General features: G+C 44.4%; 1 non-coding gene across 1 annotated transcript; it reads right to left on the bottom strand.

The window, feature by feature from the left end:
* Window positions 1-1,014: 1,014 nt before the first annotated feature.
* Window positions 1,015-1,096, bottom strand: trnal-cag (transfer RNA leucine (anticodon CAG)). The gene has a single exon. It is a non-coding gene; the product is annotated as a tRNA-Leu (tRNA).
* Between the last annotated feature and the right edge of the window lie 24,885 nt (window positions 1,097-25,981).

Genomic DNA, 25,981 nt, shown 5'->3' with positions numbered 1-25,981 from the left:
TTGTTTCATGGGACTTTTTAAAATTTTGCTATGTGGTATGCATGGACGAGATACACCGAAGTATCTGTTTCCACGCGGTGTAGCACAATAACGTTGTGTTGCTTACAACGGTTTTAAAAGGATTTCTTTTTTAGCAGAGCTGTCCGTGGCAGTCTGTGGCACAATCATTTAGTCTGTTCGACTGCTCACTGCAAAGGTAGTATTGTGAAACACTGCAGAAACGAAGGACTTCCTTACTTTAGCTCCGACTGATCATACTCTGTGAAATTTTCCCACGTTCTCAGTTGAGGAGTTTTTGCAGCTGGAAATTACCTCCGAAAGCCTGTTAATTCGTAATGTATTGAACGAATCGCAAAACAGAAAACATTTGCCACGGAACACAAACAAAACTGGCAAACCAAATGCATTTCCAGATACAGTGAGCATGAATGCTAAATGTGCGACACTCCGAGGGCATGAGCCATAAAGTAATCTCACAACTAACAACAGGGCAATTCCAAACTACTCTTTCAATGATACTGGAGCCTTAGTGCACCACCATTTCCCAGACAATGCTGAAAAGAGAGAAAGAAAGAACATAATAAGAATGGGCCACAAAAAGTGAATTTCACCAATCACAGTCTCGATTAGATTACCTTTCCCTTCCGGTGTCTCCGGGACGGAAAGGAAGGAAATTGGAGAAATTCAATAACATATGACATCAAAATTCACCGGAACGATTTTCCCATTCGCCAGAAAGCCAAATAACGATGAATCGACTCACCGCAGGACTTTGTTTCACAACAGCGATGAAATAGCAGTCTCCATTCGGTTCCAGTAAAATCTCAACATGCTTGGAACATAAAGCAACAGTAGAGCTGTTTGCAATTTTCCACGCGGGAGGCGAGCACGATCATGACAGCAGAGTCAATTTGGCACTTTCCCACTCCACAGTTAATTCCCAGGGAAGCAAATCAAATTTTGCTTTGAAACAGCATTTCAACAAGCTGTGCCGTTGCAGTTGATCAGTAGAAATGGCAGCGGTGGGATTCGAACCCACGCCCCTGTCGCGACTGAAGCCTGAATTCAGCGCCTTAGATCACTCGGCCACACTACCAGGTGCGCAGACTCCCCATTTTCTTGCATTTCCAATTTAGCTCCTGCATGACAACAGATGGAAAGTCACGTGAAAAGGGTTCCATGATCCCTCTCCGACTCGCACGGCTGCTTGGATGTGCTGGCTACAAGGTCTTTTCCCTGAGGTAGTGGAGTCCAGAATCGCATTGCCCAGGTTCAGGATGAGAGGGGAAAGATAGACAAGGAATCTAAGCGGCAACTTTTTCAGGCAGAGGGAGATGTGTGAATGGAATGAACTGCTAGCTGAAGTGGTGGAGGCTGGTTAAATTACTGCATCGAAAAGGCATCTGGATGGTTATACGCACAGGAAGAGTTGAGAGGGATTTAGGCCAAGTGCTGGCAAATGAGACAAAATTATGTTAGCGTATGTGGGTGGCGTGAACGAGTTGGACTGAAGGGTTTGTTTCTGTGTTGTACATATCTATGACCTAATGTTTTGCACTGTCCATTTCCAGCCATACACTTCACTGTTTCCCTTGTTTACCTTGGTCAGTTCTCCTCTGAAACACATGTCAATGACCTTGGTTGTGATTGTAGGGTGTGCTTTATGGTCAATTTAAAAATCCATCATCTCACAGAATTCCACTACAATGCAATTTCCCAGAGGATATCTCAGTGTGACATTACTCCTTCAGTCAGCTTCTTCACCCAACCGTTGATCTGAGACAGTCACGTCCCTGGCCATTTGCACAATGTTTTATTCAAGGAAACACTGACAAAAACATTTGAAGAGGAGTTCGGAGAATATCATTTTTGACAAAGATTGAAGTCTCTCAAAATGATCACAGTGCCTTTGCATTACACAGAAATTCATTGGAATATGTAATAGTGTTAAGCAATGAAATGCTGTTAGGCAGCCTCAAAACTGTTCTCCTGCTTGTGTTTTTGACATGTGTTGCCCCGAATTTGCATTCTGCCTGATTCACCTGCATCTTCTGAGGCCAAATGCTTTCTCTGTGATGCCTTTGTTACCCATTACTGTCAGGGTTACCCATCCTGCACTCCCTGAGACCCCGCAAAGGTGGGTACAATAGAATATTTATGTTCCAACTTTTGTTTCTCCTGTAAACACATCTTTCTGGTGACCAAATCTTATTTATCTCTGTGTCACAAGTCTATTACCTTATTGCAGACACTTTGTCCATTCCAAAAGAAAAGAACATTGTAATTGACTTTTTCCAGAATGTCCTGTCACAGCCTAATTCACTGACGTACAGATTAAGTTAAACTCTGTCCCTTCCTGTTTCCTCCTGCTGGTCTCCAGCCACATTCCCATACTGTTCAGATGCGTCACCTTTTCTCTTTGGATTTGGAAAGCTACTTTCACCTGAACCCTGTCCCTGCATTCTCTCTGTCAGCCTTAAAGCCCTGTCCATAAACCCACCGTCAAAATTTGCCAGGACACTAGTCCCCGCAATGTTGTTTTTAATTCACTCATGAGATATTGCTGTTTCTGGCTGGTCAGAATTTCATGCCCACCCCCGAGCTGCCATTGAGCTAAGTGCCTTGCGAGACTATCAGAGAAGGCAGTTTAGAGTCATCCCTATTGCTCTGGGTCTGGATTCATATGTAGGTCAGACTAGCTGCCGATCGCAGATTACCTTCCTGAAAGGATATTGAGCATTCAGATGGGTATCCCTGCCACCGGCATTAAATTCTGGATGAACAGTCTAGTGAGAGTAACACTTGGCCATCGCCTGTCCCACTGATAGCTCCCTCATTCCTGAGCACTAATCCCAGAAGACCAGGAATCAAATCACCTTCTTCTTGATCCTGATACCTTCCTGCACTCTGGTGATATCATACAGTATCTCTCCATGTGGTATCTGTCACTGTGAGGGTCTAATTGATGCCAGTGACTGCACCTTTTGCAGCTACTTCAGATCCTGAGCCAACAGAATTCTCCACTTCAGGGAGACGAGGCAACACAGACCAGGGATGGAGACTGGGATTTTCCAGATCTCTGTGGGACTCAGTACCATTCTCCATGTATAACCTTCACTGCATCAGTCTAATGTCCCATTCTGTCTATTTCTCTATCTCCGGACATTCCAGACTCAATAAACTTCCCAACTGCTAGGTGTTTCATCCATCATCTCATTGAACTCCATTGGTCAGTCAGAGGGCAGAGCGATCTGGAGTCTTCAATAAATCCTGCAGCGGGGTAAGATCACTCAGTGAACAGAGCAGAGCGAATTTAAGGGATCGAAGTTTGATCTGGAAGACATGACACAGATACAGTGTTGAAGTGTAAACACAGAGTATGATGGGCCCAGACTCAATCCACACTCTCTTGTTTACTTTCATCTCTGTTGTACTGAGCCTTCCTCTGACAATATAGAAAGTTCACGGTTATCAATCCAGGCCTGTGCTCTCTTAGTGAGGATCAGGACAACAGAGGGGAAAACAGGCTTCCCTTATAAAGGTGGTATTGAAACCTGAGATCTTTCTGTTCTATATTCCCCCTGTTAAACTGTCTCTTGTCGTGTGATAGAGTCATACAACAAGGAGACATGCCTTTCAGTCCAACTCATTTGTGCCAGTGTCTTGAATGCTTGTATTTCCCAGAAAAAGTTCCTATTTCTGTAGCCTCCACCCTCCCATAATCCTGCTGTATATTTTAAACCTACTCCAATGCTGACGACTCTCCCTATATGTAAATTGCTCCAGTGTCGATAGAATGCCCAATCTCAATTATCTCATCATGCACTCAGTACAAGAATCCCTATTTCTGCATTCTTTGACAATACTTACAATGCCTCCATCTCTGTAAAATCCTCCAGCCTGGACCAAAATACACACCTGTGTACTTTCCCCAAGCCCCAAGAGAACATGATATCACTGCAACATTCTGCAGACCAGATCACATTCCTGCCTCCTGGCCAATACCAGCACATGACCTCTGTAACCATCTCCCATCCCGACCGAACTCCTTATCTGTGTAAACACCTTCAGACCCTTTTCCAACTGCAACAAAATTTCCCATTTGTGTGTGCTCCTCGCTGTACCTTAACACCCTCTGTTTGTGTAGCTCTGCAGTTTAGGGTGGTTCACTGGTGAGCACTGCTGCCTCACAGTGCCAGAGACACAGGCTCAATTCTAGTTTTGCGTGACTGTATTGAGTTGGCACATTCTGTACGTGTCTATATGGGTTTACTCCCACAGTCCAAACGTGTGCAGGTAAGGTGAATTGGCCATTCTAAATTGGCCAGAGGGTTAGGTGCATCATTAATGAGAAATGGGTCTGGGTGGATAATTCTTTGGAGAGTTGGTGTGGACGTGTTGGGCCGAGGTGCCGTTTCCATACTCTAGGGAATCTAATAAAATCTAAACTCTCCCTCTGCGTTCCATATTACTGACCCTAAAAAATCCATCTGACAACTAAACAACTCCAAACGTCCCAGTCTCTGTAAACGCCGACAGTTCCAACATCCCTCCTTATCTGTGTAACCTGAAACCCTCTCAAAATGTGGAGATCCCACAATCCTCCTTATCTGTGTAATCCTCTCAGGTCCCTGCATTACTCTCAATCTGTAGAACCCAGTCCATTGCCTGTGACTCTCCCGATCCAATTCCTGCAAGGTTCACTATTTATGTTACAGTCTCCCATTGCTATCACCCACCCTGTCAATGTAAGCTCCTCTAGTATCTCCATCCATCTAATCATCTCCATGACCTTCTCCAGCTCTTGTCGCACTATCTCAGTTAATGTCACCCTCATCTATAACCCTCCCTACGGCAGGAACCGTTCCACAGATTCATCACCCTCTAGCCGAATAAATTCTCCCAGGTCTCCCTTCTAAAAGTTTGTTCCTTCAATCTGAAGCTGTGCCCTTGGCCCCTAGTCTCTCCGCCGAGTGAAAACATCTCCCCAACTCACCCCGCCCGTCCACTCCATCCAGACCCCTCAGTATTATGTAAGTTGGAACGAGACCCTGCCACCGCCGCCTCTGAAACTTCATCAAGTACAGGCCCAGAAACTTCACCCACTCCTCATATGGCAAGCATTTCATCCTGGGCTAATTCTTGTAAAAAATGTTCTTGTTCCCCCTCACCTCCTTTGTCCAGACTGTTAATGTATAACACGTACAGCGTGGTCCCAACACTGACCCCTGCTGAGTTCCCCTCGTCACCAGTTCCCATCGTGAAAATGACTCCTTTATACCTACTCTGTCTTCTGCTAATCAGCTAATCCTCTATCCACACCAAGCATGTTGTTCTGAAACTGAAATTTCATTTCACAAACCCTGCTGGATTTGTTTTCCTGTCTGGCTGTAAACAAGCAGAGTAGATAAAAGGGAGGAATGGTATGCCGGGAGTTTCAGAAACCTTTCAACAAGGTCCCACTGAAGAGGTGGATAAGCAAAATTGGCAAAAGTGGGATTGGAGGGAATGTACTTAGGATGGATTGGGAATACGTTAACAGAAAAGTAAGCAGGAATAAATGGATTAGTGCTTGACCCCCAACTATTCACAAAGAGATTCGATGCATTTGATGGATGGACAAAATCTACTGTTTTCTTGTTTGTTACTGACACAGAACGAGATGGGAATGTGGGTTGTGTGGAGGAAGCAAAGGGGACATGAACAGTCCATGAGTTTCCCGTGTACAAATTAATTGATGGGTTGTGGCCATCACTTGCTTGGCCATCATTACCTTCCCATCTGTAATTCCCTGGAGATGGTGGTGGTGAGCGGCCTTCCTCACCCACTGTAATCCTTTGGGTGTAGGGACAGACACAGTGCTGGGAGGGTGGAGCGTGGCTTGCAGGGCACCGTGGAAATGCTGGCGTCCCCGTGCAACTGGAACTCCTGTCCTTCCAGGATATAGTGGTTCCGGGTTTTTGAAGTGCTGCAGAAAGAGCCTTCCTGAGTGACCTCAGTGCTGCTTGTAGATATTTTATTTATTTATTATTCGCGGTCATGAGCATTGCTGGATGTTTTGTTGATTTGTTTTGTTGTTCCTGAGAAGGTGGTGATGAGCTGCCTTCCTGAGCCACTGCACCAGCTGTTGCAACTGTTGTTATCTATGTACCCTCCAGCAGGCGCTACAACACTCATCACGTCTGTAAGTGCATAGAGACAATGCAGCACTTCCTTTATTTGTGACATCTTCCTCTGCTGACAACTCTTATTGTTCATCAGAACGTCTCAGCACCTCCATTCCCATCTGTGCTAGTGATATCTCAAAGTTCTTTATTCTTGTTTACACTTCTGATCACGTATGACCTCTTCCTTTCTAAATTTGTAACCCCTCAGAATCTGTGTCTCTCCATATAACTGTATTCAATGACAGCACAGGTTCCCTTCCTTATATCTCTGTGAATTACAGCGGCTGGTTGTGCTAAATTGGTACTTTTCATCCTCCTTATCCATCTTAGGTTTCCAGCCCCTACAATCCCAATAATTTGCAATGCTCCCATTCTCTGTACCTCCTTATGTCATGAGGTTCCTTTTTATTTAATTAGATTACGTACAGTGTGGAAATAGGCCCAACGAGTCAACGCCGACCCTCCGAAGAACAACCCATCCAGACCATACCTCTACATTTACCCCTTCACCTTACACTACGGGTAATTTAGCATGGCCAATTCTCCTAACCTGCACATATTTTGACTGTGGGGGGATACCCACGCTGACACGGGGAGAATGTGCAAACTCCATACAAAGAGTTGCTTGGGGAATTGAACCATGATCTCTGGCGCTGTGAGCAGTGCTAACCACTGTGCCACTGAGAAACAATCAGGGAATAAAATAATATCTTGCTGTGTCTCTCCCAATTCAGTTTCCCAGTTTGGTAGCTGATGGTGCTGGCTGCTCAGGGGAGGGCAGTCAGAGCCATGTCTGTGGTACCAGAAACAGCCTGACTGGACGGGAGGGGAGGGAGATGGAAGGAGGGGCAATATTCACAGGGGAGACAGGAAATTGAAGAAAATGTCAACGTGTCTGTAATACCAGGATAGTGGGGTTAAGAATATCACCGTGTCTGCAGGACATTCGTCTGTGGGGCAGTGAGCAGTCAAAGGTCATGCCCAAGTTGGTAGGAATGACTTGGGTAGGAAGGGTGAAGTTGTCTGGGAGTCAGAACTTGGGGCGCTAGGTTGATGGTTAGCAAGAAGGACCTCAAATGTAGCAATCGCTGGGATGCTCCCAGTGCAGTGTACAAGTGAGAACAGAACTCGGAGTTTTAGGCAGATGAGTGTGTGACTGGAACAATGGTGCAGCAGGAAGGGCCTCAGATTCCTGGGACATTGGGACTGGTTCTGGGGAAGGCAGCAACTGTACAAGCTGGATGGGCTAATGTGACAGAGCTGGGACAGATTTTCTTACGGGGTGTTTTGGAGGGATTGAAAATAACTTGGCGTGTGCTTAGGATCCAAAACGGAATATTAGAGGAGACTACCATAATTCTCAAAATAGGGGGAGACGCAGTTGTTACTAATTTACAACAACAAGTTTATCAGTGGAATATGGAATAAGAAAGACAGCCTTAATCTGAGGTACTCTGCATGGACATAAATTAGTCGGAGTTTGGGGAGTTCCAGATGCAGATTGATGTGTGGAAACACTGATACCCGAGAGCAGGTAACCGAGCACTGGCTCAAGGAATGGCACGCATTGGTGTTAAATATTGCTAGGTATAAATGATTCCAAAATAACAGAAGGGAAGTGTTGTTTTCGATTAGCATTAGTTAAGGAGTCCAAGAGAAAGAGCATCCGTCCAAGGACAGAATGAATTTGGCTGGAGCTACAGAACAACAAGAATACAATTACACTGTGAGGTACAGTCTGTCTGCCAGCAACCACAGAAATGATGCAGAGAATAAATAGGCAGGGTCATTTCAGAAAGATGACAATACTACAGATTAGTTATACTGAGAAACTTAATTTATCCAGATATAGACGGGGTTACTGGTGGTGCAGGGTCATGAGGGGCAAGTATTCAAGGGAGCATGTACTGTTGGACTGGATACATGTTCCTTTTCACGTGACTCGCACAGCTGCTTGGATGTGCCCGGCTACAATATCAATTTCGCAGCAGATAATGATAGCCCATCAATCCGGGTCAAAATCAATGGTAAGCTGAGGCTATCTTCTCAGACTCTTTTCAACTACAAATGTATCTGTGAGTGCGTGAGCATACATGTTCGCTTATGATTTGGTCAAATAACCAGGAACTACTTGACATTACTGCAATTTCGATTCTTACTTTGCTAAATGATTTCACCCATTGCTCGAAACAGGACAACTTTCAATTTTACACGGAACATGAAACACACCCGACTCCAGGGAAAATGCACAAAGCTGAGCAGGCCGTGTTCCACATCATACTGTGCAGCATAGTATCAGTCACTGTGTCTGTTTTGCAGGATAAGAGTCCCAAAGAATGTTCTCCACCCTAAAACCGGAGGTAGCATTACAATCCGAGAACGACAGATCATATTGTGAGGATGCTCTGACCGCGTGGCCAGTTCGCGATGCCACTTTCCTTGCCTTTTACCTTAACCGTGCAATTGCTGCAGGGATGTTCACACCTGGACATGAGCCACATCGATACCGACTGAGTTGGAAACCTGGAAGCCACACTACCAACAGCTCCCGTTCCCCATTTTCTTTCACTTCCAATTGAGCTCCTGCATAACAACAGATGGAAAGTCAAGTGAAAAGGGTTCCATGATCCCTCTCCGACTCGCACTGCTGCGTGGATGTGCCCGGCTACAATATCAATTTCGCAGCAGATAATGATAGCCCATCAATCCGGATAAAAATCAATGGTAAGCTGAGGCTATCTTCTCAGACTCTTTTCAACTACAAATGTATCTGTGAGTGCGTGAGCATACATGTTCGCTTATGATTTGGTCAAATAACCATGAACTGCTTGACATTACTGCAGTTTCGATTCTTACTTTGCTAAATGATTTCACCCATTGCTCGAAACAGGACAACTTTCACGTTTACACGGAACATGAAACACACCGGACTACAGGGAAAATGCACAAAGCTGAGCAGGCCGTGTTCCACATCATACCGTGCAGCATAGTTTCAGTCACTGTGTCTGTTTTGTAGAATAAGAGTCCCAAAGAATGTTCTCCACCCTAAAACCGGAGGTAGCATTACAATCCGAGAACGACCGATCACATTGTGAGGATGCTCTGACCTCGGGGCCAGTTCGAGATGCCACTTTCCTTGCCTTTTATCTTAACCGTGCAATTGGCTGCAGGGATGTTCACACCTGGACATGAGCCACATCGACATCAACTGAGTTGGAAACCTGCGTGGGAATCGACGAGAAGCGACTCAAAAAATCTTGCTAAATTCCATGGTGCTTATTAGAAATGCAGTTTCTGTTCACCTCAATTTAAAAGGCAGTTTCTGAACAGAGGAACTGAAGTCAAAAGGTAATTATCTCACCCCACCCCCACTCCGGGAGAGGTGCTAACTACACTTGATTGCTTTTTGTTCTCGATGTGAAGAGCTCTCACACCTGAGTCACCTTCACGCCTCTTGTTGCTGAGTGACTCACAAAGAAGGAGTTTCACCGGAGCTGCAACTGCCTCACTTTCCCAGTCGCTCTCCCCGTTTACATTTTCCTGCTCATCAGTGATTTAAAGAAAACCAAAAGGATGCGATGTTATTCTGCAGCCTCTTTGTCGATTCCTCCGTTTCAGTTCCAACATGGCTTAGATCTCGGGGCGCACCTTAATACTAGCGACGCTATGAAAGCACAGGTCCAGAGGTTCCTCTGAGAGTGCAATTTCTTTCATTGCTGTTGCTGATTGAATGAGCCACTAACGTGCGAACTGCTCCGAAACATGATTCAGGACCTCTGGTGCCAATTCTCGCACTTTGAATAACGACAGACAGCTTCCAAATGAGGTCTTTCAGATACGACCTTGGGGGTACATTTGACAGACAGACTAATTGAGGAATCCGTGGGGCACTGTGACACCAGCGCATCAGCTTCTTCCCTGTCTTTGAACCGGGCCGCCGAAGCAAGGAATGCAAATGCGGTCTTGCTGTTCGGGGAAGGATCGGTAACTACACTCTCAAACTGAATGGCACATGGTCAGAAGCAGTTTGTAGAATATCTTTACAATGCTCTGCACAGTAATCAAATGGAAATGCATTGCATTTCACTACAGAGCAGATTTGTTCAAGCAAATTCGAAGGCAGGTTTGCAGATGGGAAAGCAAGCAGGAAAGCTCCGTTCTTGTCCATGTAAAAGGCTGCAGATGAAGAACAAAACAGTTTCGACCGCGGGAACCTATCTTGCGGAAGGTGAACGTGATGATCACTATGCTACAGAAACAAGCCCACAGCCGCCCCTGCTGCAGCTCAGTGATATCCGACACTGAACGTTGAAGCCATTCTACCTTTCACCTTTCTGTTTCCAACCGCTCGTTGTTTAATGGGACTTGTTTAATTTTGGCATGGACGAGATACACCGAAGTATCTGTTTCAACACGGTGTAGCCCAATTACGTTGTGTTGCTTACACCGGCTTTAACAGGATAACATTTTAAGCAGAGCTGGCCGTGGCAGTCTGTGGCACAATCATTTAGTCCGTTCGACTGCTCACTGCAAAGGTAGTATTGTGAAACACTGCAGAAACGAAGGACTTCCTTACTTTTGTTCCGACTGACCATACTCTGTGAAATTTTCCCAGATCCTCAGTTGAGGAGTTTTTGCAGCTGCAAGTCACCACAGAAAAACTGTTAATTCGTAATGTATTGAACGAATCGCAAAACAGAAAGCATTTGACACGGAACACAAACAAAACTGGCAAAGTAAATGCATTTTCAGATACAGTGAGCATGAATGCTAAATGTGAGACACTCCGAGGGCATGAGCAATAAAGTAATCTCACAACTAACAACAGGGCAATTCCAAACTAGTCTTTCAATCATACTGGAGCCTTAGTGCACCACCATTTCCCAGACAATGCTGAAAAGAGAGAAAGAAAGAACATAATAAGAATGGGCCACAAAAAGTGAATTTCACCAATCACAGTCTCGATTAGATTACCTTTCCCTTCAGGGGTCTCCGGGACAGAAACGAAGGAAATTGGAGAAATTCAATAACATATGACATCAAAATTCATCGGAACGATTTTCCCATTCGCCAGAAAGCCAAATAACGATGAATCGACTCACCGCAGGACTTTGTTTCACAACAGCGATGAAATAGCAGTCTCCATTCGGTTCTAGTAAAATCTCAACATGCTTGGAACGTAAAGCAACAGTAGCGGGAGGCGAACACGATCATGACAGCAGAGACAATTTGGCACTTTCCCACTCGACAGTTAATTACCGGGGAAGCAAATGAACAACACTACATCAGTGGTGGCAACAGCATTTCAACAAGCTGCTCCGTTGCAGTTGATCAGTAGCAATGGCAGTGGTGCGATTCGAACCCACGCCCCTGTCGAGACTGGAGCCTAAATCCAGCGCCTTAGACCGTCCTGCGCTCCCATTACGCTTCACGAGCTTGCATTAACTAAAGCCTGTGTATCTTAGTAATGTCCTAAAAACTTTCATGTCTCTGTAAACTGCTCCAAATTGTCCACTATCTCCATAAACATCTACAGTTCATAAAGCTGTCCCCTTCTGTATAACCTCTTCCAGTCCTGTCAACATCCCCAATCTATGGAGCCCCTTTAATGTTCCCTTGTTGTGTAATCACTTTAAGACCCTGACGAATTCCTGATCTTATCACCAATTGCAATCTTTGTGACTGTCCAGTTCCAATAAGACTCACTTTCAGTGCCAACTCATCCAGTCTCTACATCCATCTATAATCTCCTTATCCTTCTCCAATTCTTTGATGCTAATTAAATTAAATTTCACCATCTTTCCCTCCACCCTCTCGACCACAGGAAACTCTTTCAGCTTATGCAACACTCCCCATCTGTGTAACTGTCTCCAACCCAGCAACCTGGCATTCTCCCTTGCCTTTCTATCTATGTAGTCTCCAGGACCTAGAGGCCCTCTTGTATCTGTAAGCATCTTCAGTCATTACAACCTTCCATATCTCTGTTATTATACACGGTTCTCTTCTCCCTGAAACACCCCCTGTCTCTACCTCTCAGTCTGCCTGCCTCTCCCTACATCCATACCTATCCCTATCTCCAGAATGTAATCCAACTCCCTCTATCACTGTAAATTCCTCCAATCACCAAACCCCTTTGTCACACTGACGTTCTTGACCAGATGTAACTCTGTTTAACTCTAGCATCCTCGAGCCCCTGTAAGCCTCCCTAAATCTGTAACCTCTTCTCATCTGTTCAGCTCCCCACTACTGAGGAATGACTCTCTGCATTCGCCATAAGGCAGATGGAATGACAGTGAACAGACGTAATGGAACCGTCATTCCGGAGATGTAGCTGCAGAATCACCATCGCTGGGAAGGGAATATTGAAGGGTTTTTGGGATCGCGGCAGGCTAGGCAAAAAGCCAGCAAGGATGAGATTAATGCATTAATGAGACAGTCACGTGGATCTGAAGACGAAATGTTGGAATCTATTTGGGTGGAGCTGAGAATAAACAAGCAGCAGCAGCCCTTAGCAGGAATTCATTTGTAGGCACCAGGCAGTGATGGTAATGTCAATATGGTTACGGTCAGGACACTGAATACACTTGTAGCAAGGGCAGTACAGTAACTGTGTGTGACAGTGGTCTCCATCCCGACTAGATATCAGGGCTGTATCGGATAGAATCCAGAATTACATATGAGATGTTTTTCTATAACATCATATCAAGGAGCCAGCCACAAAATTGTCTATTGTAGATTAAATGCAGTGTAATTATAAATATCTCATAATCTCATTATTAAGGAGTTTTGTGAGCAGTGACCCACAATGTTATAATGTAGATATGGTGTTTGAGTTAAGACCATGAGATGTAGGAGTGTGGGCGGTCGTCTAAGCAGAAATGTGTGTGAAGTTTTGAAGTGGCTTTTACACAGAAACATGAACAGGCAGAGAATAGAGGGATATGGATCATGTGCAGGCAGGTGGTATATGTCGAGAACAGCACCATGGACAAGCACAGCCATGGTGGGCCGAAGGGTCTATAGCTGTGCAGTACTGTTCTATTTTCTAACTTCCCAGCATCTACCATGTCAACGCCCTTCAGAATCTTGGAAGTTACATTCAATTCCTGTCTCATTTTCCTAAACATCAATGGGTTCAACCTCAATCTCCTTCACCTCTTCCCATTTGAAAGTTCATCCATTCTCAGGATTAGCCGAGTTACCTTTCTGTGGCCTGCCTCCGTTGGAAGAATATCTTTCCTTCGGGCACTCATGCCGTTCATATTATTGTAGGTGTGGTCTGACTCGTATCTTGTATAGTTTTTGCAAGACAACATTCCCTTTGTAAGAAGTGGCCGCATTGTATTTGCCTTCTCTAATACCTGCTGAGCCTGGGAGCTACCTTTTTCAGATTGACAAACAAGAACTCCGTCAACCCCTTCTGCTGTCAGTCTGAAACCAAATCGTGTTAGCCTGACAGCATGCTGATATACTTTAGAAAGGATATGTGAATAAACGATAATTGGACCCTTAGAAACACATTTTGTAAAATAAAATGTGTTTTTGAACCAGTTGGACTTTATTTGTTGTTGTAAATATAAGTGGCAGAATAGATAAGGGTGGGCCGTGTTGTTATGGGGATACGTTCTATGTGAATTTTCAGAAGCCTTTATTTAAGTTTCAGTAAGGGCTGAGGGGTAACTTGTTCAAGGATAGTGCCCATTAAATATAAATAAGATCTTCTATGTGTAGAAACAGAGGATTTGGATGTGATATTAACCAAAATAAATCTTGTGGAGAAAGACATGGAAGCTCAGGAACTTTGGGAAATAATAGTGATGCCTTGGAAAGAATCATCAACAGAGAATATAAAGTGCTGGAATCTTAAAACAAATAAAGGTAGATCCATCCTCAGTAGCTCATTAGGTCGAACCTAGTTTTTTTTGTGGGAAGCGAGAGAAGAGATTGCAGTGTCGCTAACAAAGATAGTTATATTTTCAACAGACACAGTGAGGTGTCGGAAGACTGCAGGGCGGCTAATGCTGTTTCATCACTTAAAGGTTGCAGAGAAAAGCCAGGAAATTACAGCCCCGTGAGCCCAATGATGGGGAACTTGTTGGAGGAGATTCTGATAGAAAGGAGCGACGCATATTTAGAAGGCAAGGGTTGATTCAAGATGGTCAGCATGGCTTTGTGAGTGGGAAACCGTGTTTCACAAACCGGAGTGACTCTTTGAGGAGGTGGCCAAAGATGGATGAAGGCAGAGAAGTGAACATTGTCCAAATGGTCTTTAGTGACATATTTAACACTGTTCGAAGGGATGTAGACTATCTAGTCAAGATGAACAAGGAAGCTTATTTAAGGTTGACGAAGCAAGGACAGACAGGGCTTTGTAGAGTTACGTGGAGAAACATGGTGGCTCATAGGTCCAGAGACCCGATTTTGATTCCAGCCTCAGGTAACTGTCTGTCTGGAGTTTGCACATTCTCCCCATGTCTGTGTGGATTTCCTCCAGGTGCTCCGGTTTCCACCCACAGTGCAAAGATGGGCAGGTTGGGTGACTCAGCCATGGTAAATTACCCATAGTGTTCACGAATGTGTAGGTTTGGTGCATTAGTCAGGGCAAATGGGGAGTAATGGGGTGGGGGAATATTTCAGAGCGGGATACGCTTTAGAGTAAGCGTATAGAATTGTTGGGCCAAATGGCCTGTTTCCACACTGTAGGGATTCTTTGAAGGTAGCTAGAAAGGAACTAAGAATCGACATAGGACAGCTACAAGGGGGCATTACAAAACATTAAGCAAGGATTACGGAAAACACTAAGGCATTCTCCACTTATGTGAGGAATAAGAGGATGGCCAGATTGAGTGTAGGGCCGGTCAGGCATAGTGGAGGGAACTTGTGTCTGGAGGCAGAAGAGATGGGGAGGTCCTTAATGAATACTATGCCTCAGTAGCCACTACTGTGAGGGACCTTGTTGTTTGTGAGAACAGCGTGAAAAGAACTAATGTATGTCAACAGGTTGATGTTAAGAATGCGTATTTGCTGAGAATTATGTAAAACATAAGGATAGATAAATCCTCTGGGCCAGACGGGATGTTTCCAAAGTTACTGCAGGTAGCAAGAGAAGAGATTTTTGTGCCGTTGGTGAGGACCATTACACTCACTGTCCACTGGTGTCGTACCAGAAGATTGGAGGATGGCAAATGTTATTACCTTGTTTGAGAAAGGCAATATAATTAATCCTGGGAATTACAGACCATTTAGTCTTATGTCTGTGGTGGGCTGATTATTGGAGATGCCTCTAAGAGGTAGGATTTATAATTCCTTGGAAAACCATAGTTTGATTAGAGATAGTCAGCATGGTTGTGTAAGGGGCAGGTCATGCCTTACAAATCTTATTGAATCCTTTGAGAATGTGACAAAACACGTTAATGGCTCATTCAGAAAGTCCGAAAGCATGGGTTACAGGGAAACCTGCCATCCTGGACACTGAATTCCTGGCCCATAGAAAACAGAGGGTGATAACAGATCGAAATCACTCAGATGCAGGTCGGTAACCAGTGGTGTTGTGCAGGGATCGGTTTTAGAACCTCTGCTTTTTGTCATTTTTTTTTAAAAAATGACTTGGAAGTGGGTATGGAAGAGTGGGTTAATAAGTTTGTCAATGCCAAGAGGTTGCTGCTGGAGTGGTGTATAGTGTGGAGGGGTGTTGTAGGCTGCAACGGGACATTGACAGGATGCAGAGCTGGGCTGAGAAGTGGCAGATGGAGTTCAACCTCGAAAAATGTGAAGTGATTCATTTTGGAAGGTCGAAAACGAATGCAGAATGCAGGGATAAAGGCAGGACATTTGGCAATGTGGAGGAACAGATAGACCTTGGGGTAGACATCTAGAGATCCCACCAAAGTTGCCACACAAGTTGATAGGAATGTTAAGAAGGAATATGTTGTGTTGGCTTTCATTAGCTTAGTTTTAAAGCTGTGAGGTTATGCTGCACCTCTGTGTAGCCCTGGTTTTACCCCACTTGGAATATTGTGTTCAGTGCTGGTCCCCTCATAACAGGAAGGATGTGGAAGCTTTATAGATGGTAAAGAGGAGATTTACCAGGATGCTGCCTGGACTGGAGTACATGTCTTATGAAGAAAGGTTGAGGGAACGAAGGCTTTTCTCATTGGAGTGAAAAAGGGTGAGGGGGTCTTGGAGGAGGTGAACAAGACGATGAGAGGTACAGAGAGAGTGAATAGTGAGATGTTATTTTTCCCCGTGGCAGAAAATGGCTATCACAAGATGGTAGAATTTTAAGTGAATTGAGGATGGTTAAGGGGATATTTCAGAGGTAGGTTCTTTGCACAGAGGGAGTTGGATGGGTGGAATGCACTGCCAGTGGTGGAAGTAAAATCGAAAATTATATACATTTGGGACATTTAATAGGCTCTTGGATAGTCACAATGATGGTATTAAATCAGCAGTTTGCAGGTTAGTTTGATCTTGCAGTCGGATTAAAGGTTGACATGACATCATGGCCGAAGGGACATGTACTGCACTCTTCTGTGTTCTACGTTCCATATGGTAAACTGGGTAATAAGCTCAGATCAGTGTAAAAGGATATGCCATTCAGGAGAAGGTAGTGAACTGGATACAAAATTGGCTTGATGGTAGGAGACAGAAGGGGGTGGGAACCGTATTGTTTTTCTGACTGGAAGCATGTGACTTGCAGTGTCGTGGTTGCAGAGTTGTTTGTCATTTGGATACATGGTTTGGATAGGAGTATTGGTTCCTGGTAAGTAAGGTTTTTTGGGTGACACTGAAATTGGTGACACAGCGAAGAACCAACAGAATGAACAGGACTGATGGCATAGTGGGCTGAAGAATAGCAGATGGAGTTTAATTAGGTAAATGTGATTTGTTCCATTTTGATGAAACAAACCAGGGTGGGACTTGTTCAGTTAATGTTCGGGCCCTGGGTAGTGTCGTCAATCAGAGACCCAGGCACACAGTTCTTTGAAAGTGGTGTCACAGGTAGACAGGCTGGTGAAGCAGGTGTTTGGGATAGTTACCTTCATTGGTCAGAGCATTGAGAGTAGGAGTTGGGACGTCATGTTGTATCTGTACAAGACATTGGTGAAGCCACCATGAAAGCGTTGTTGATTAGCAGGAAGATCTCATCTGGTTCACTGACCTCTTTTTAACGTAGAACATCTGACATTCTCACCTGGACTGGCCAACATGTGACTCCAGATCCACATCAATATGGCTGACTCTGAGCTGTCCTCTGGATAATTAGTAGTGAGGCAAAGATTTCTAGCCCAATCAGTGACATACACATTCCATGAATGAATAAATGCAAGTACATATCTTCCCTCCCTACCACTGCAAACCCCTCCAGCTGCAGCCATCGTCGCCGGGTGTCTGTCTGGGGCTCTAGTTTGGATCGGTGTTGGCCATTGGCTCTCTTAATGGCTCTGCGAAGGCCATACTTGGATTACTTATATTCAAATGGGTCTCCTGATCAGAAGGCCTCACTCCTTGTTTTTGCAGGTTCTGTATATCCTGATTCATCCAGGGTTTCCTGTTGGGGAACACCTGAGTTGACTGCCTCGGTGTGCAGTCCTCCACACACTTGCTGATAAAGCCTGTGACAGTGGTAGCATACTTGTTCAAGGTACCTGCGGTCTGTTTGAACACGACCCAATCAGCTGATTCCAGACAGCCCAAGAGTTGATCCTCCGCCTCCTACAACCAGCACTAGACCTGTATCCGCGAGGAGGTCTCCTGCTTGAGCTTATGCCTGTAAGCTGGGAGAAGACACATGGCTGAAATGAGGATGGGGGATGGAGTGGTCAGCATCGTTCCCAGTGGTGTAACAGTGGTTTACAAATTGCGGGCCCCTGATGGTACTTGGGCAACACCTTCCTCAGATTGACTTGATTGAAGTCACCAGTTACAATACACAGGGAGTCGGGGTGTTCTGTCTCCAGGGTGTTAGTGATGGAGTACAGCCCATCCAGAGCTTCCTCCCCCTTTGCTTCTGGTGGTATGTACGCAGCAGTTAGTGTAGTAGCAGTAAAATCCCGTGGTAGAGTGGACATTGGAATATTATTTCACTGGCAGGAGAGATTAAGATCCGAATAGCACCAGAGTTGAGTAATTGGAAGCCTGTTTAGAAATGAGACAAGGAGAAACCTCTTCACCCAGAGAGTGGTTTCTTGAACAAAGGAACCACATTAGCTATCCTCCAGTCATTCGGCACTTCGCTGGTGGTCAGCAAAGTATTCAATATAGACACCAGGGCCCCAGCAGTCTCCTCCCTTACCTTCCATTGGGCACCGGGGATTTCTCCACCTTTATGCCTGTGAAAACATTTAATACCTCATTTTTATTGATCTAGAACCTGATCATCCCGACTGAAATCCGCAGCTACAATGTCTTTCCCCTTTGTGAGTACAGGTGGGAAGTATTCATTGAAGACCTCATATACTTCCTCTGGCTCCATGCACAGAAGGTCCCTTTATGTGTCTAACAGGTCGTACCCTTTAGCTGGGAACATTTTTACTGTAACAAAACAAATAACATACCTTGTGGCTTTTCCTTACTAGTATCTGCCAAGGATATTTCATGCCCATTGATTGCCCCTCTTTTTTTAAGAAACCCCTTGCACTCTCTCTACATTTGAAGGGCTTCACCTGTGTTTTTTTTTAATTGTACTGTATTTTCTTTATCAAACTCACGATATCGCTTAATCAGTATTCGCCGGACCTGCTGCCTTTTCCATTCACTGTTCCCGGGACACACTGGCCCTGAATTCTCATTGTATCATTTTAAAATACTCCCACTTTCCGATTGTATCCTCAACTGCATATAATTCCTCCCAGTGTTTGGTTGTCTGATCCTGTCTAATGATAGTGATTAAGTTGAATGATAGTGATAATCAAATGACAAGTGGCCTTTCCCAAATTTAGACACTTAACTTCTGCACAATCCTTACCTCTTTACACAATAACATTGAAACTTAGAGTTATGGTCACTATCCCCAAAAATCTATCTAATCCATATCTTTGTCATCATGTCCAGTATCGACAGCCAATCCTGTCTCTGTGACATCCCTCAGACGTTACCAACCTTCCCATCTGTGTACCTTATCCACGCTGCACAGCACATGATATCACTGTAACTTTCTCCAGTCATCAGAGGACTCCTCCATCCTGTCCTATCCACCTCATTGCCTCTAACCTTTTAACATCCCTCTCAACCTCCTCATCTGTATAAAGTCCTCCAGTCCCGACAGCCTTTCCTACCAATCCTCCCTTTGTGTAACATTATCAAACCACCTGACCCTTCTCCTCATCTGTAACCTCACTTAATCATTACAATCTTGTTGGAGTTGGAGACAAAATTACCTTGTACAAAGAAGTCAACAGGGTTTGGAAGATCTTAATCTCTCCTGCCAGTGAAATAATATTCCAATGTTCACTCTACCACGGGATTTTACTGCTGCTACACTAACTGCTGTGTACGTACCACCACAAGCAGAGGGTGAGGAAGCTCTGGATGGTCTGTTTCAAATGGGGTATTGCAAGGGTAGGTGCTGCACCCCTCATTGTAATTCAGTTGAAAATGTCAATGGTGCGATTAGTAATTTTGGAGATGATAAAAATTTTGGTGGAGTTGTTAAGAACGAGTAAGGATATCAAATGATACACCAATCAATACATCAGCTGGAAAAAGAATGGGCAGAGAAATGATAAATTGAACTAATTGTATAAACTCTTGAATGGGTACATGGATGATAGTAAAATGAGTTAAGTGTAGGTTTGTTTGATCTTAGAGGAGGATAAAAGGTCAGCATGACAAAAAGGGCCGAAGAGTCTTGTACTGATCTGCATTCTACGTTCCTTGTGGTAGACTGGGTAATAACATCAGGTCAATGTGAAAGGATGCGATATCCATTAGGTGCAGAATTGTCTTGATAGTAGGAGAGTGAGTGTGGTAGGAGATGTTTTGATTTTCCAACTGGAGGCATGTGATCAGCGGTGTAGTGGGTCCATTGTTGTTTGTCATGTGGATAAATGGTTTGGATGGGAATATTGGTTTCCTGGTATTTAAGTTTGTGAGTGACGCTAACATTGGTGATATAGTAGGCAGTGAAGAAGGTTATCTGTGATACAACAGGATTAGCAGTACTGCTGAAGAATAGCAGATGGAGTTTAATTAGATAAATGCGAAGTGTTCCACTTTGGTAAAATAAACCAGGGTGGGACTTATACAGTTAATGTTCAAGCCCTGGGTAGTGTTGTCAGTCAGTGACGCAGGGATGCAGGTACACAGTTCTTTGAAAGAGGTGTCATAGGTAGACAGGCTGGTGAAGCAGGCATTTGAGATGGTTACCTTCATTGGACAGAGCATTGAGAGTAGGAGTTGGGATGTCATGTTGAATCTGTACAAGACATTGGTGAGGTCACCATAAAAGCATTGTCAATCAGTAGGAAGAGCTCATCAGGTTCACTTACCTCCTTAAGGGAAGGACATCTAACACTCTTACCTGGTCTAGCCTACACGTGACTCCAGACCCACAGCAATATGACTGACTCTGAGCTAACCTCTGTGTAATTAGCTATGGGGTAAAGAATGCTGGTACAATCAGTGACACCCACATCCACTGAATAAATAAAAATACATATGTCCCTCCCATCTCTGCAAACCCCTCCAGCTGCAGTAATCCATACTGACTTTGTAACACCATTCAGGCCCTGATCACTCTCTGTAACACTCTCACCACCTCCAGTACCTTCACCTCTCCCTGTTCCTATCGTATCATTAAACACTGACAACAATTCCCCTTGCCAGTGCCCTCCTCCTGCTAGCAGACCCATCGCAATCTCCCTTTAATACTTACTGCTTAAACCCTCGCTATCACCACAGAATTTTAAGTACTTTTTTGTGATCTTCTCAGCCTGATAATCTAATATGATCCATTTTGTTTTGAGTGAGTGACGGGTATGAGTTTCTTGCTGAGGTTTTGTCTGTTGAATGTTTTACACTATCCCTTCAAATGTTTTCCACTGTTTGTTTACAGACAAACATTTCAGTCTGTTTAGCCTGTTTCCCTTGATCAGTTCTTCTCTCAAACTCATGTAATTGGCTACTTTTGTTTCTAGCTGAAAATGTGTTGCTGGAAAAGCGCAGCAGGTCAGGCAGCATCCCAGGAGCAGGAGAGTCGATGTTTCTTACTTCCTGAAGAAGGGCTCATGCACGAAACGTCGACTCTCCTGCTCCTTGGATGCTGCCTGATCTGCTGCGCTTTTCCAGCAACACATTTCCAGCTCTGATCTCAAGCATCTGCAGTCCTCACTTTCTCCTATTTTTGTTTCTAGTTGTGGCATGCCCTTTCCGTGAGTCACTAAAAAAATTTATATCCCTTTAAACTGTACTTTATCACAATTTCCCGGAGGACCTCTCAGTGTGACATTACTCATTCCCTCAACTTCATGACACAGTGGTCAACTTAAGATTGTTACGTCCCTAACCAGTTGCCCAATGTATTAATCAAAGAAACAGTCACAGAAACATTCTCTGAACTCTTTTTCTAATATCACTTTTGTTGGTGTGATTGTCACAGATTATACCAATATTGAAGTTTCCAAAAATTATCACTATGCCTCTAATAAAAATTACAATGGAATTTGTGTTTAATGCAGTGATGAGCAATGAAATGCTGTTCGGTGGCTAAAATTGTTCTGCTACTTGTGTCCTTGGCAAGTCGTAGCCAGAATTTACATTCGGACTGACTCTACTTCATGATCTGAGGCCAAAAGCTTTCTCTGTAATGCCTTTGTTGCCAATTACTGTCAGCGTTACCCAACCCTCCTTTCCCATTCTGCTTAAGACCCCGCACGACTAAACCATCGACTTAATACATTCCACCTCTTATTCGCCCGGTAACCACGTCTCCCTGGTGTCTAAATCTCATTTATCTGTCTGTCAAAAATCCATCCAACTGATTGTGGAGACTTTGTCCATTCCAAAGAAAAACATAATTTCCTCTTTCCCACAATCTCCTGTCACATCCATATTCACTGATATACAGTTTTAGTTAAACGTTGTCCAATCCTGTTCCTTTCTGAATGTCTTCAGCCACATTCCCATGCTGTTCCAATGCTTCTCTTTGGATTTGGAAAGCTCCTTTCACCTGAACCCTGTCCCTGCATCCTCTCTGTCAGTTTAAACCCCTGTCCATAAACCTACCGACATGATTGGCCAGGACACTGGTCCCAGTGCAGTTCCAGTAGGAGCATCCTAATGGATTGTTTTTTAAGTCAGGTATGGGATGTCAGTGTCTCTGCCTGACCAGCCTTTCTTATCCAGCCCTAGCTGTCCTTGAGCTTGCTTGGCCGTTTCAGAGGGTCATTTAGAGGCAAACACTCTGTCGTGCAGATCACATGAGGATAGGCAAATGTCCTTCTCTAAAGGACAAGGGTTTGGGTTTTGGTACATCAGCAATGGTCTCATATTCCTTTATGGATTGTTAATTATTATTTTTTAGTTATTGAATTGAAATTCCTTCATTTCTGATGGTGGGATTCAAACCTGTCTCTCCTGAACATTAGTTGAGGTTTTGGATACTTGCTCAAGCAATAATAACATGAGGCCATCACTTTGTCTGCTCACAGGTTGCTCATCCTTGAGCGCTGATACCAGTGCACCACAAAGCAGAACCCGTTCTTCCTACACAATTGTTTGCTTCTGACACCTTCCTGCACTCTGGTGATATCACTCAGTATCTCTCCATGTGGTATCCCTCACTGTGTGGGTCTAATTGCTGCCTCTGTCAGCGAGTCTCGCTCTTGCAGCTACTCCAGATCCTGAGGCAACAAAATGGTTCACTCCACAGAGACGCAGCAGCACAGGCCAGGGATGGAGACTGGGATTTTCCATATATCTATGGGACTCTGTGCCATTCTCCATATGTAACCCTCATTGTATCAGCCTAATTTCCCATTCTGTCTATCTCTCTCTGTCTCCTGTAGGTTCTCAGAAAGTTCCTGACTCAATTGACTTCCCAAATGCTGGGTGTCTCGTACATCATCACATTGAAGATGGTTGGTCAGCCAGAGAAACAAAGGGCAGGGAGATCTGGAGCCTTCAATAAATCTGCAGAGAGGTAAGATCACTCACAGTGCACAGAGCAGGCAGCAATGAGCGGGCTCCTAACATCGCTAACAAGACATGACACAGATACAGTGCTGGAGGGGGAGCACAGTACAGATACACACCTGAGGCTCAATCACTGCCCCCACTGTAAGTTTTGTTGTTTTGAGACAGCATATAGAGTTCACAATTATCCATCCAGGTCTGTGCTGTCTTAGTGAACATCAGTACAACAGAGGGAAAAGCAGGCCTCCCACAAGAGGGAGGGAATGCTGCCTGGGATCTTTCTGTTCTGTATTCCCTCTCCAACACTGTATCTACAGCATGTCAGTGTCTTCAATAATTTTTAACTCCTATAACAGCTCCTGTCCCTGTAACCTCCTCCCTTCCCCTACATTCCCTCCACATATTTGAAATATGCTGCACTCCGGACTATCATCTCTATTGCTGCAACTTGGTTCAGTCTCTGCAACATGCCTTATCTCGATACTCTCCCCCTCCAATGATAAAGTCATGCAGCATGAAAACAGAACCTTCAATGCAACTAGTCCATGTTGACCATGGTTCCTGAACGAGTGACATTTCCCTGCATTTGATCCATATCCCTTCAAACCTTCTCCTCTCCATGTTCCTACCCAAATATATTTTCCATGGTGTACTTGCACTTTTCTCTCCCATTTCTCTGACAGCTCATTCAATACGTGCACCATCCTCTGTGTGGGAAATGTTCTCCTCCGGTCCATTTTAAGTATTTCATCTCTCACCTCATATTTATGCCCTCTAGTATGGGATCCCCTACCCGGGGATAGAGACCTTCACTATTCACCCTACGTATACGCCCTGTGGTTTTATAATCCTTTATAAGCTCACCCCTCAGCCACCTACGCCCAAGGGAAATGTGAAGGACGACACAAATATCTCTGCCACTGTCTCTGCTGCAACTTTGCCACAATGTTCTGGGATACACTTGTTCAGGACCTGGGGCTTTCTCTACCTTTGTGTTCTAAGATCTCCAGCACCACCTCTTCTGTAATGGGGACTCTTTATAAGGCATCACTGATTATTTCCCTTTGTTTCCAAGTCTTTGTCCATAGTACGTACTGACATGAAATGTTCATTTAGGCTCTCCACCACATCCTGTGGTTCCACGCATGGATGGCCTCGTTGATCTGTTGTCTCTCCAGTTGCTCTTTTGTTCGTGTATGCTGTAGGATCTCTTTGCATACTCTTAACCTTATCTGTCAAATATATCTCATCCCAACGTTTTGTTTTCCAACTTATCCATCCTCTCCTTTCAAGTCAAACCCTCCAGTATCAGTAACATCTTTGTCAATCTTTCCTCCATTTTCAGTTTGAGAATATGCTTCCCAAAGCAGGAGGATCAGAATTCTACACAGTCCTCCATCTGGAGACCCAGCAATGTCTGAAACTGCCATATCATGATGTATCAACTCATGTACTCAATGCTCTGTTCCATGAGGGGAAATGTGTCACATGCTGCTTTCCCTGGCCTGTCCACCTGCGATGCCACTTCCAAGGAACAATGTAACTGAAGCTCTTGGACTTTCTGCCTCTCTCTCTCTCTCTCTCTCTGTTTGACAACACGGCCCAGAGCTATTCCATTGATTGTTTTAGTTGTCTCTGGTTTGTTATAACAAAATCCAGCTCCTGAATTCAACTCCACCTTTCATTTCTTGAACAACTGGCTCAGTGGGTTAAGATCACCTTTGATAACTGTATTCACTGCCCACTATAACACTTATTTTACTATCCACAAACTTACTAAAATTAATTCCTATACTCTCGCTTATGTCAATAATGCACATGCGTGACCCCAGCACCAATCCTTATGGCACACCGCTGGTCAGAGGCACCCAGTCTGCACAACAACCCTCTGCCACCATCCTCTGTCTCCTACTATCAAGCCAATTTTGTGTCTGTTTGTCTCGGTCTCCCTGATCCCATGTGATCTAACCTTACTAACCAGTGCACCATGATAAACCCTGTCAAACGCCTTGCTGAAGTTAGGATAGACAACGTCTACTGCTCTGCCTTCATCCACCTCCTTGGTCACCTCTTAAACAACCTCTATCAGGTTTGAGAGACACTCCTTTATACGCACAAAGCTATGCTGACTATCTCTAATCAATCATTGCCTTTCCAAATGCATGTTACGCCTGTCCCACAGAATCACTTCCAACATCACACACACCACTGACATCAAGCTAATTTGTGTTTATGTCCCTGGCTTTGCCTCACAGCCTTTCCTAAATGCTGGCACAACATTAGCCATAATCCAGGCTCCCAACTCACTCCCCGTGGCTGTCAGTGATAGAAATGTCTTTGTAAGTTTGTTTCCTAATTTACCCCAATGTCCTGGGATGTACTTGACTAGTTCCCAAGGAGTTGTATAATTTTAATGCATTTTAAAACCTTTAGCATCTCCTGTGTACATCACTGTTTATTTCCCGGCTTCTCCAGTGTTTTTTCCACAGTCAGTTCTGACATGAAATTTTTGTTTCTGATCTCGCCATTTTCTGTTGTTCCAGACATGGATGGCTTCACTGAACTTTAAGGAGTCACATTATGTCTCGAGGTAATCTTCTGTTGTTATTATACTTGTACAATCTCTCTGGATTTTTCTGAACCTTCTCTGCCAAAGCTCTGTCAGGTCCCCTTTGGGCCCT

Source organism: Hemiscyllium ocellatum, unplaced genomic scaffold, assembly GCF_020745735.1.
Source record: "Hemiscyllium ocellatum isolate sHemOce1 unplaced genomic scaffold, sHemOce1.pat.X.cur. scaffold_372_pat_ctg1, whole genome shotgun sequence".
NCBI classification, from domain to species: domain Eukaryota; kingdom Metazoa; phylum Chordata; class Chondrichthyes; order Orectolobiformes; family Hemiscylliidae; genus Hemiscyllium; species Hemiscyllium ocellatum.
The sequence above is the reverse complement of the archived record's forward strand: the minus strand, read 5'-3'. Positions and strand labels throughout refer to the sequence as shown.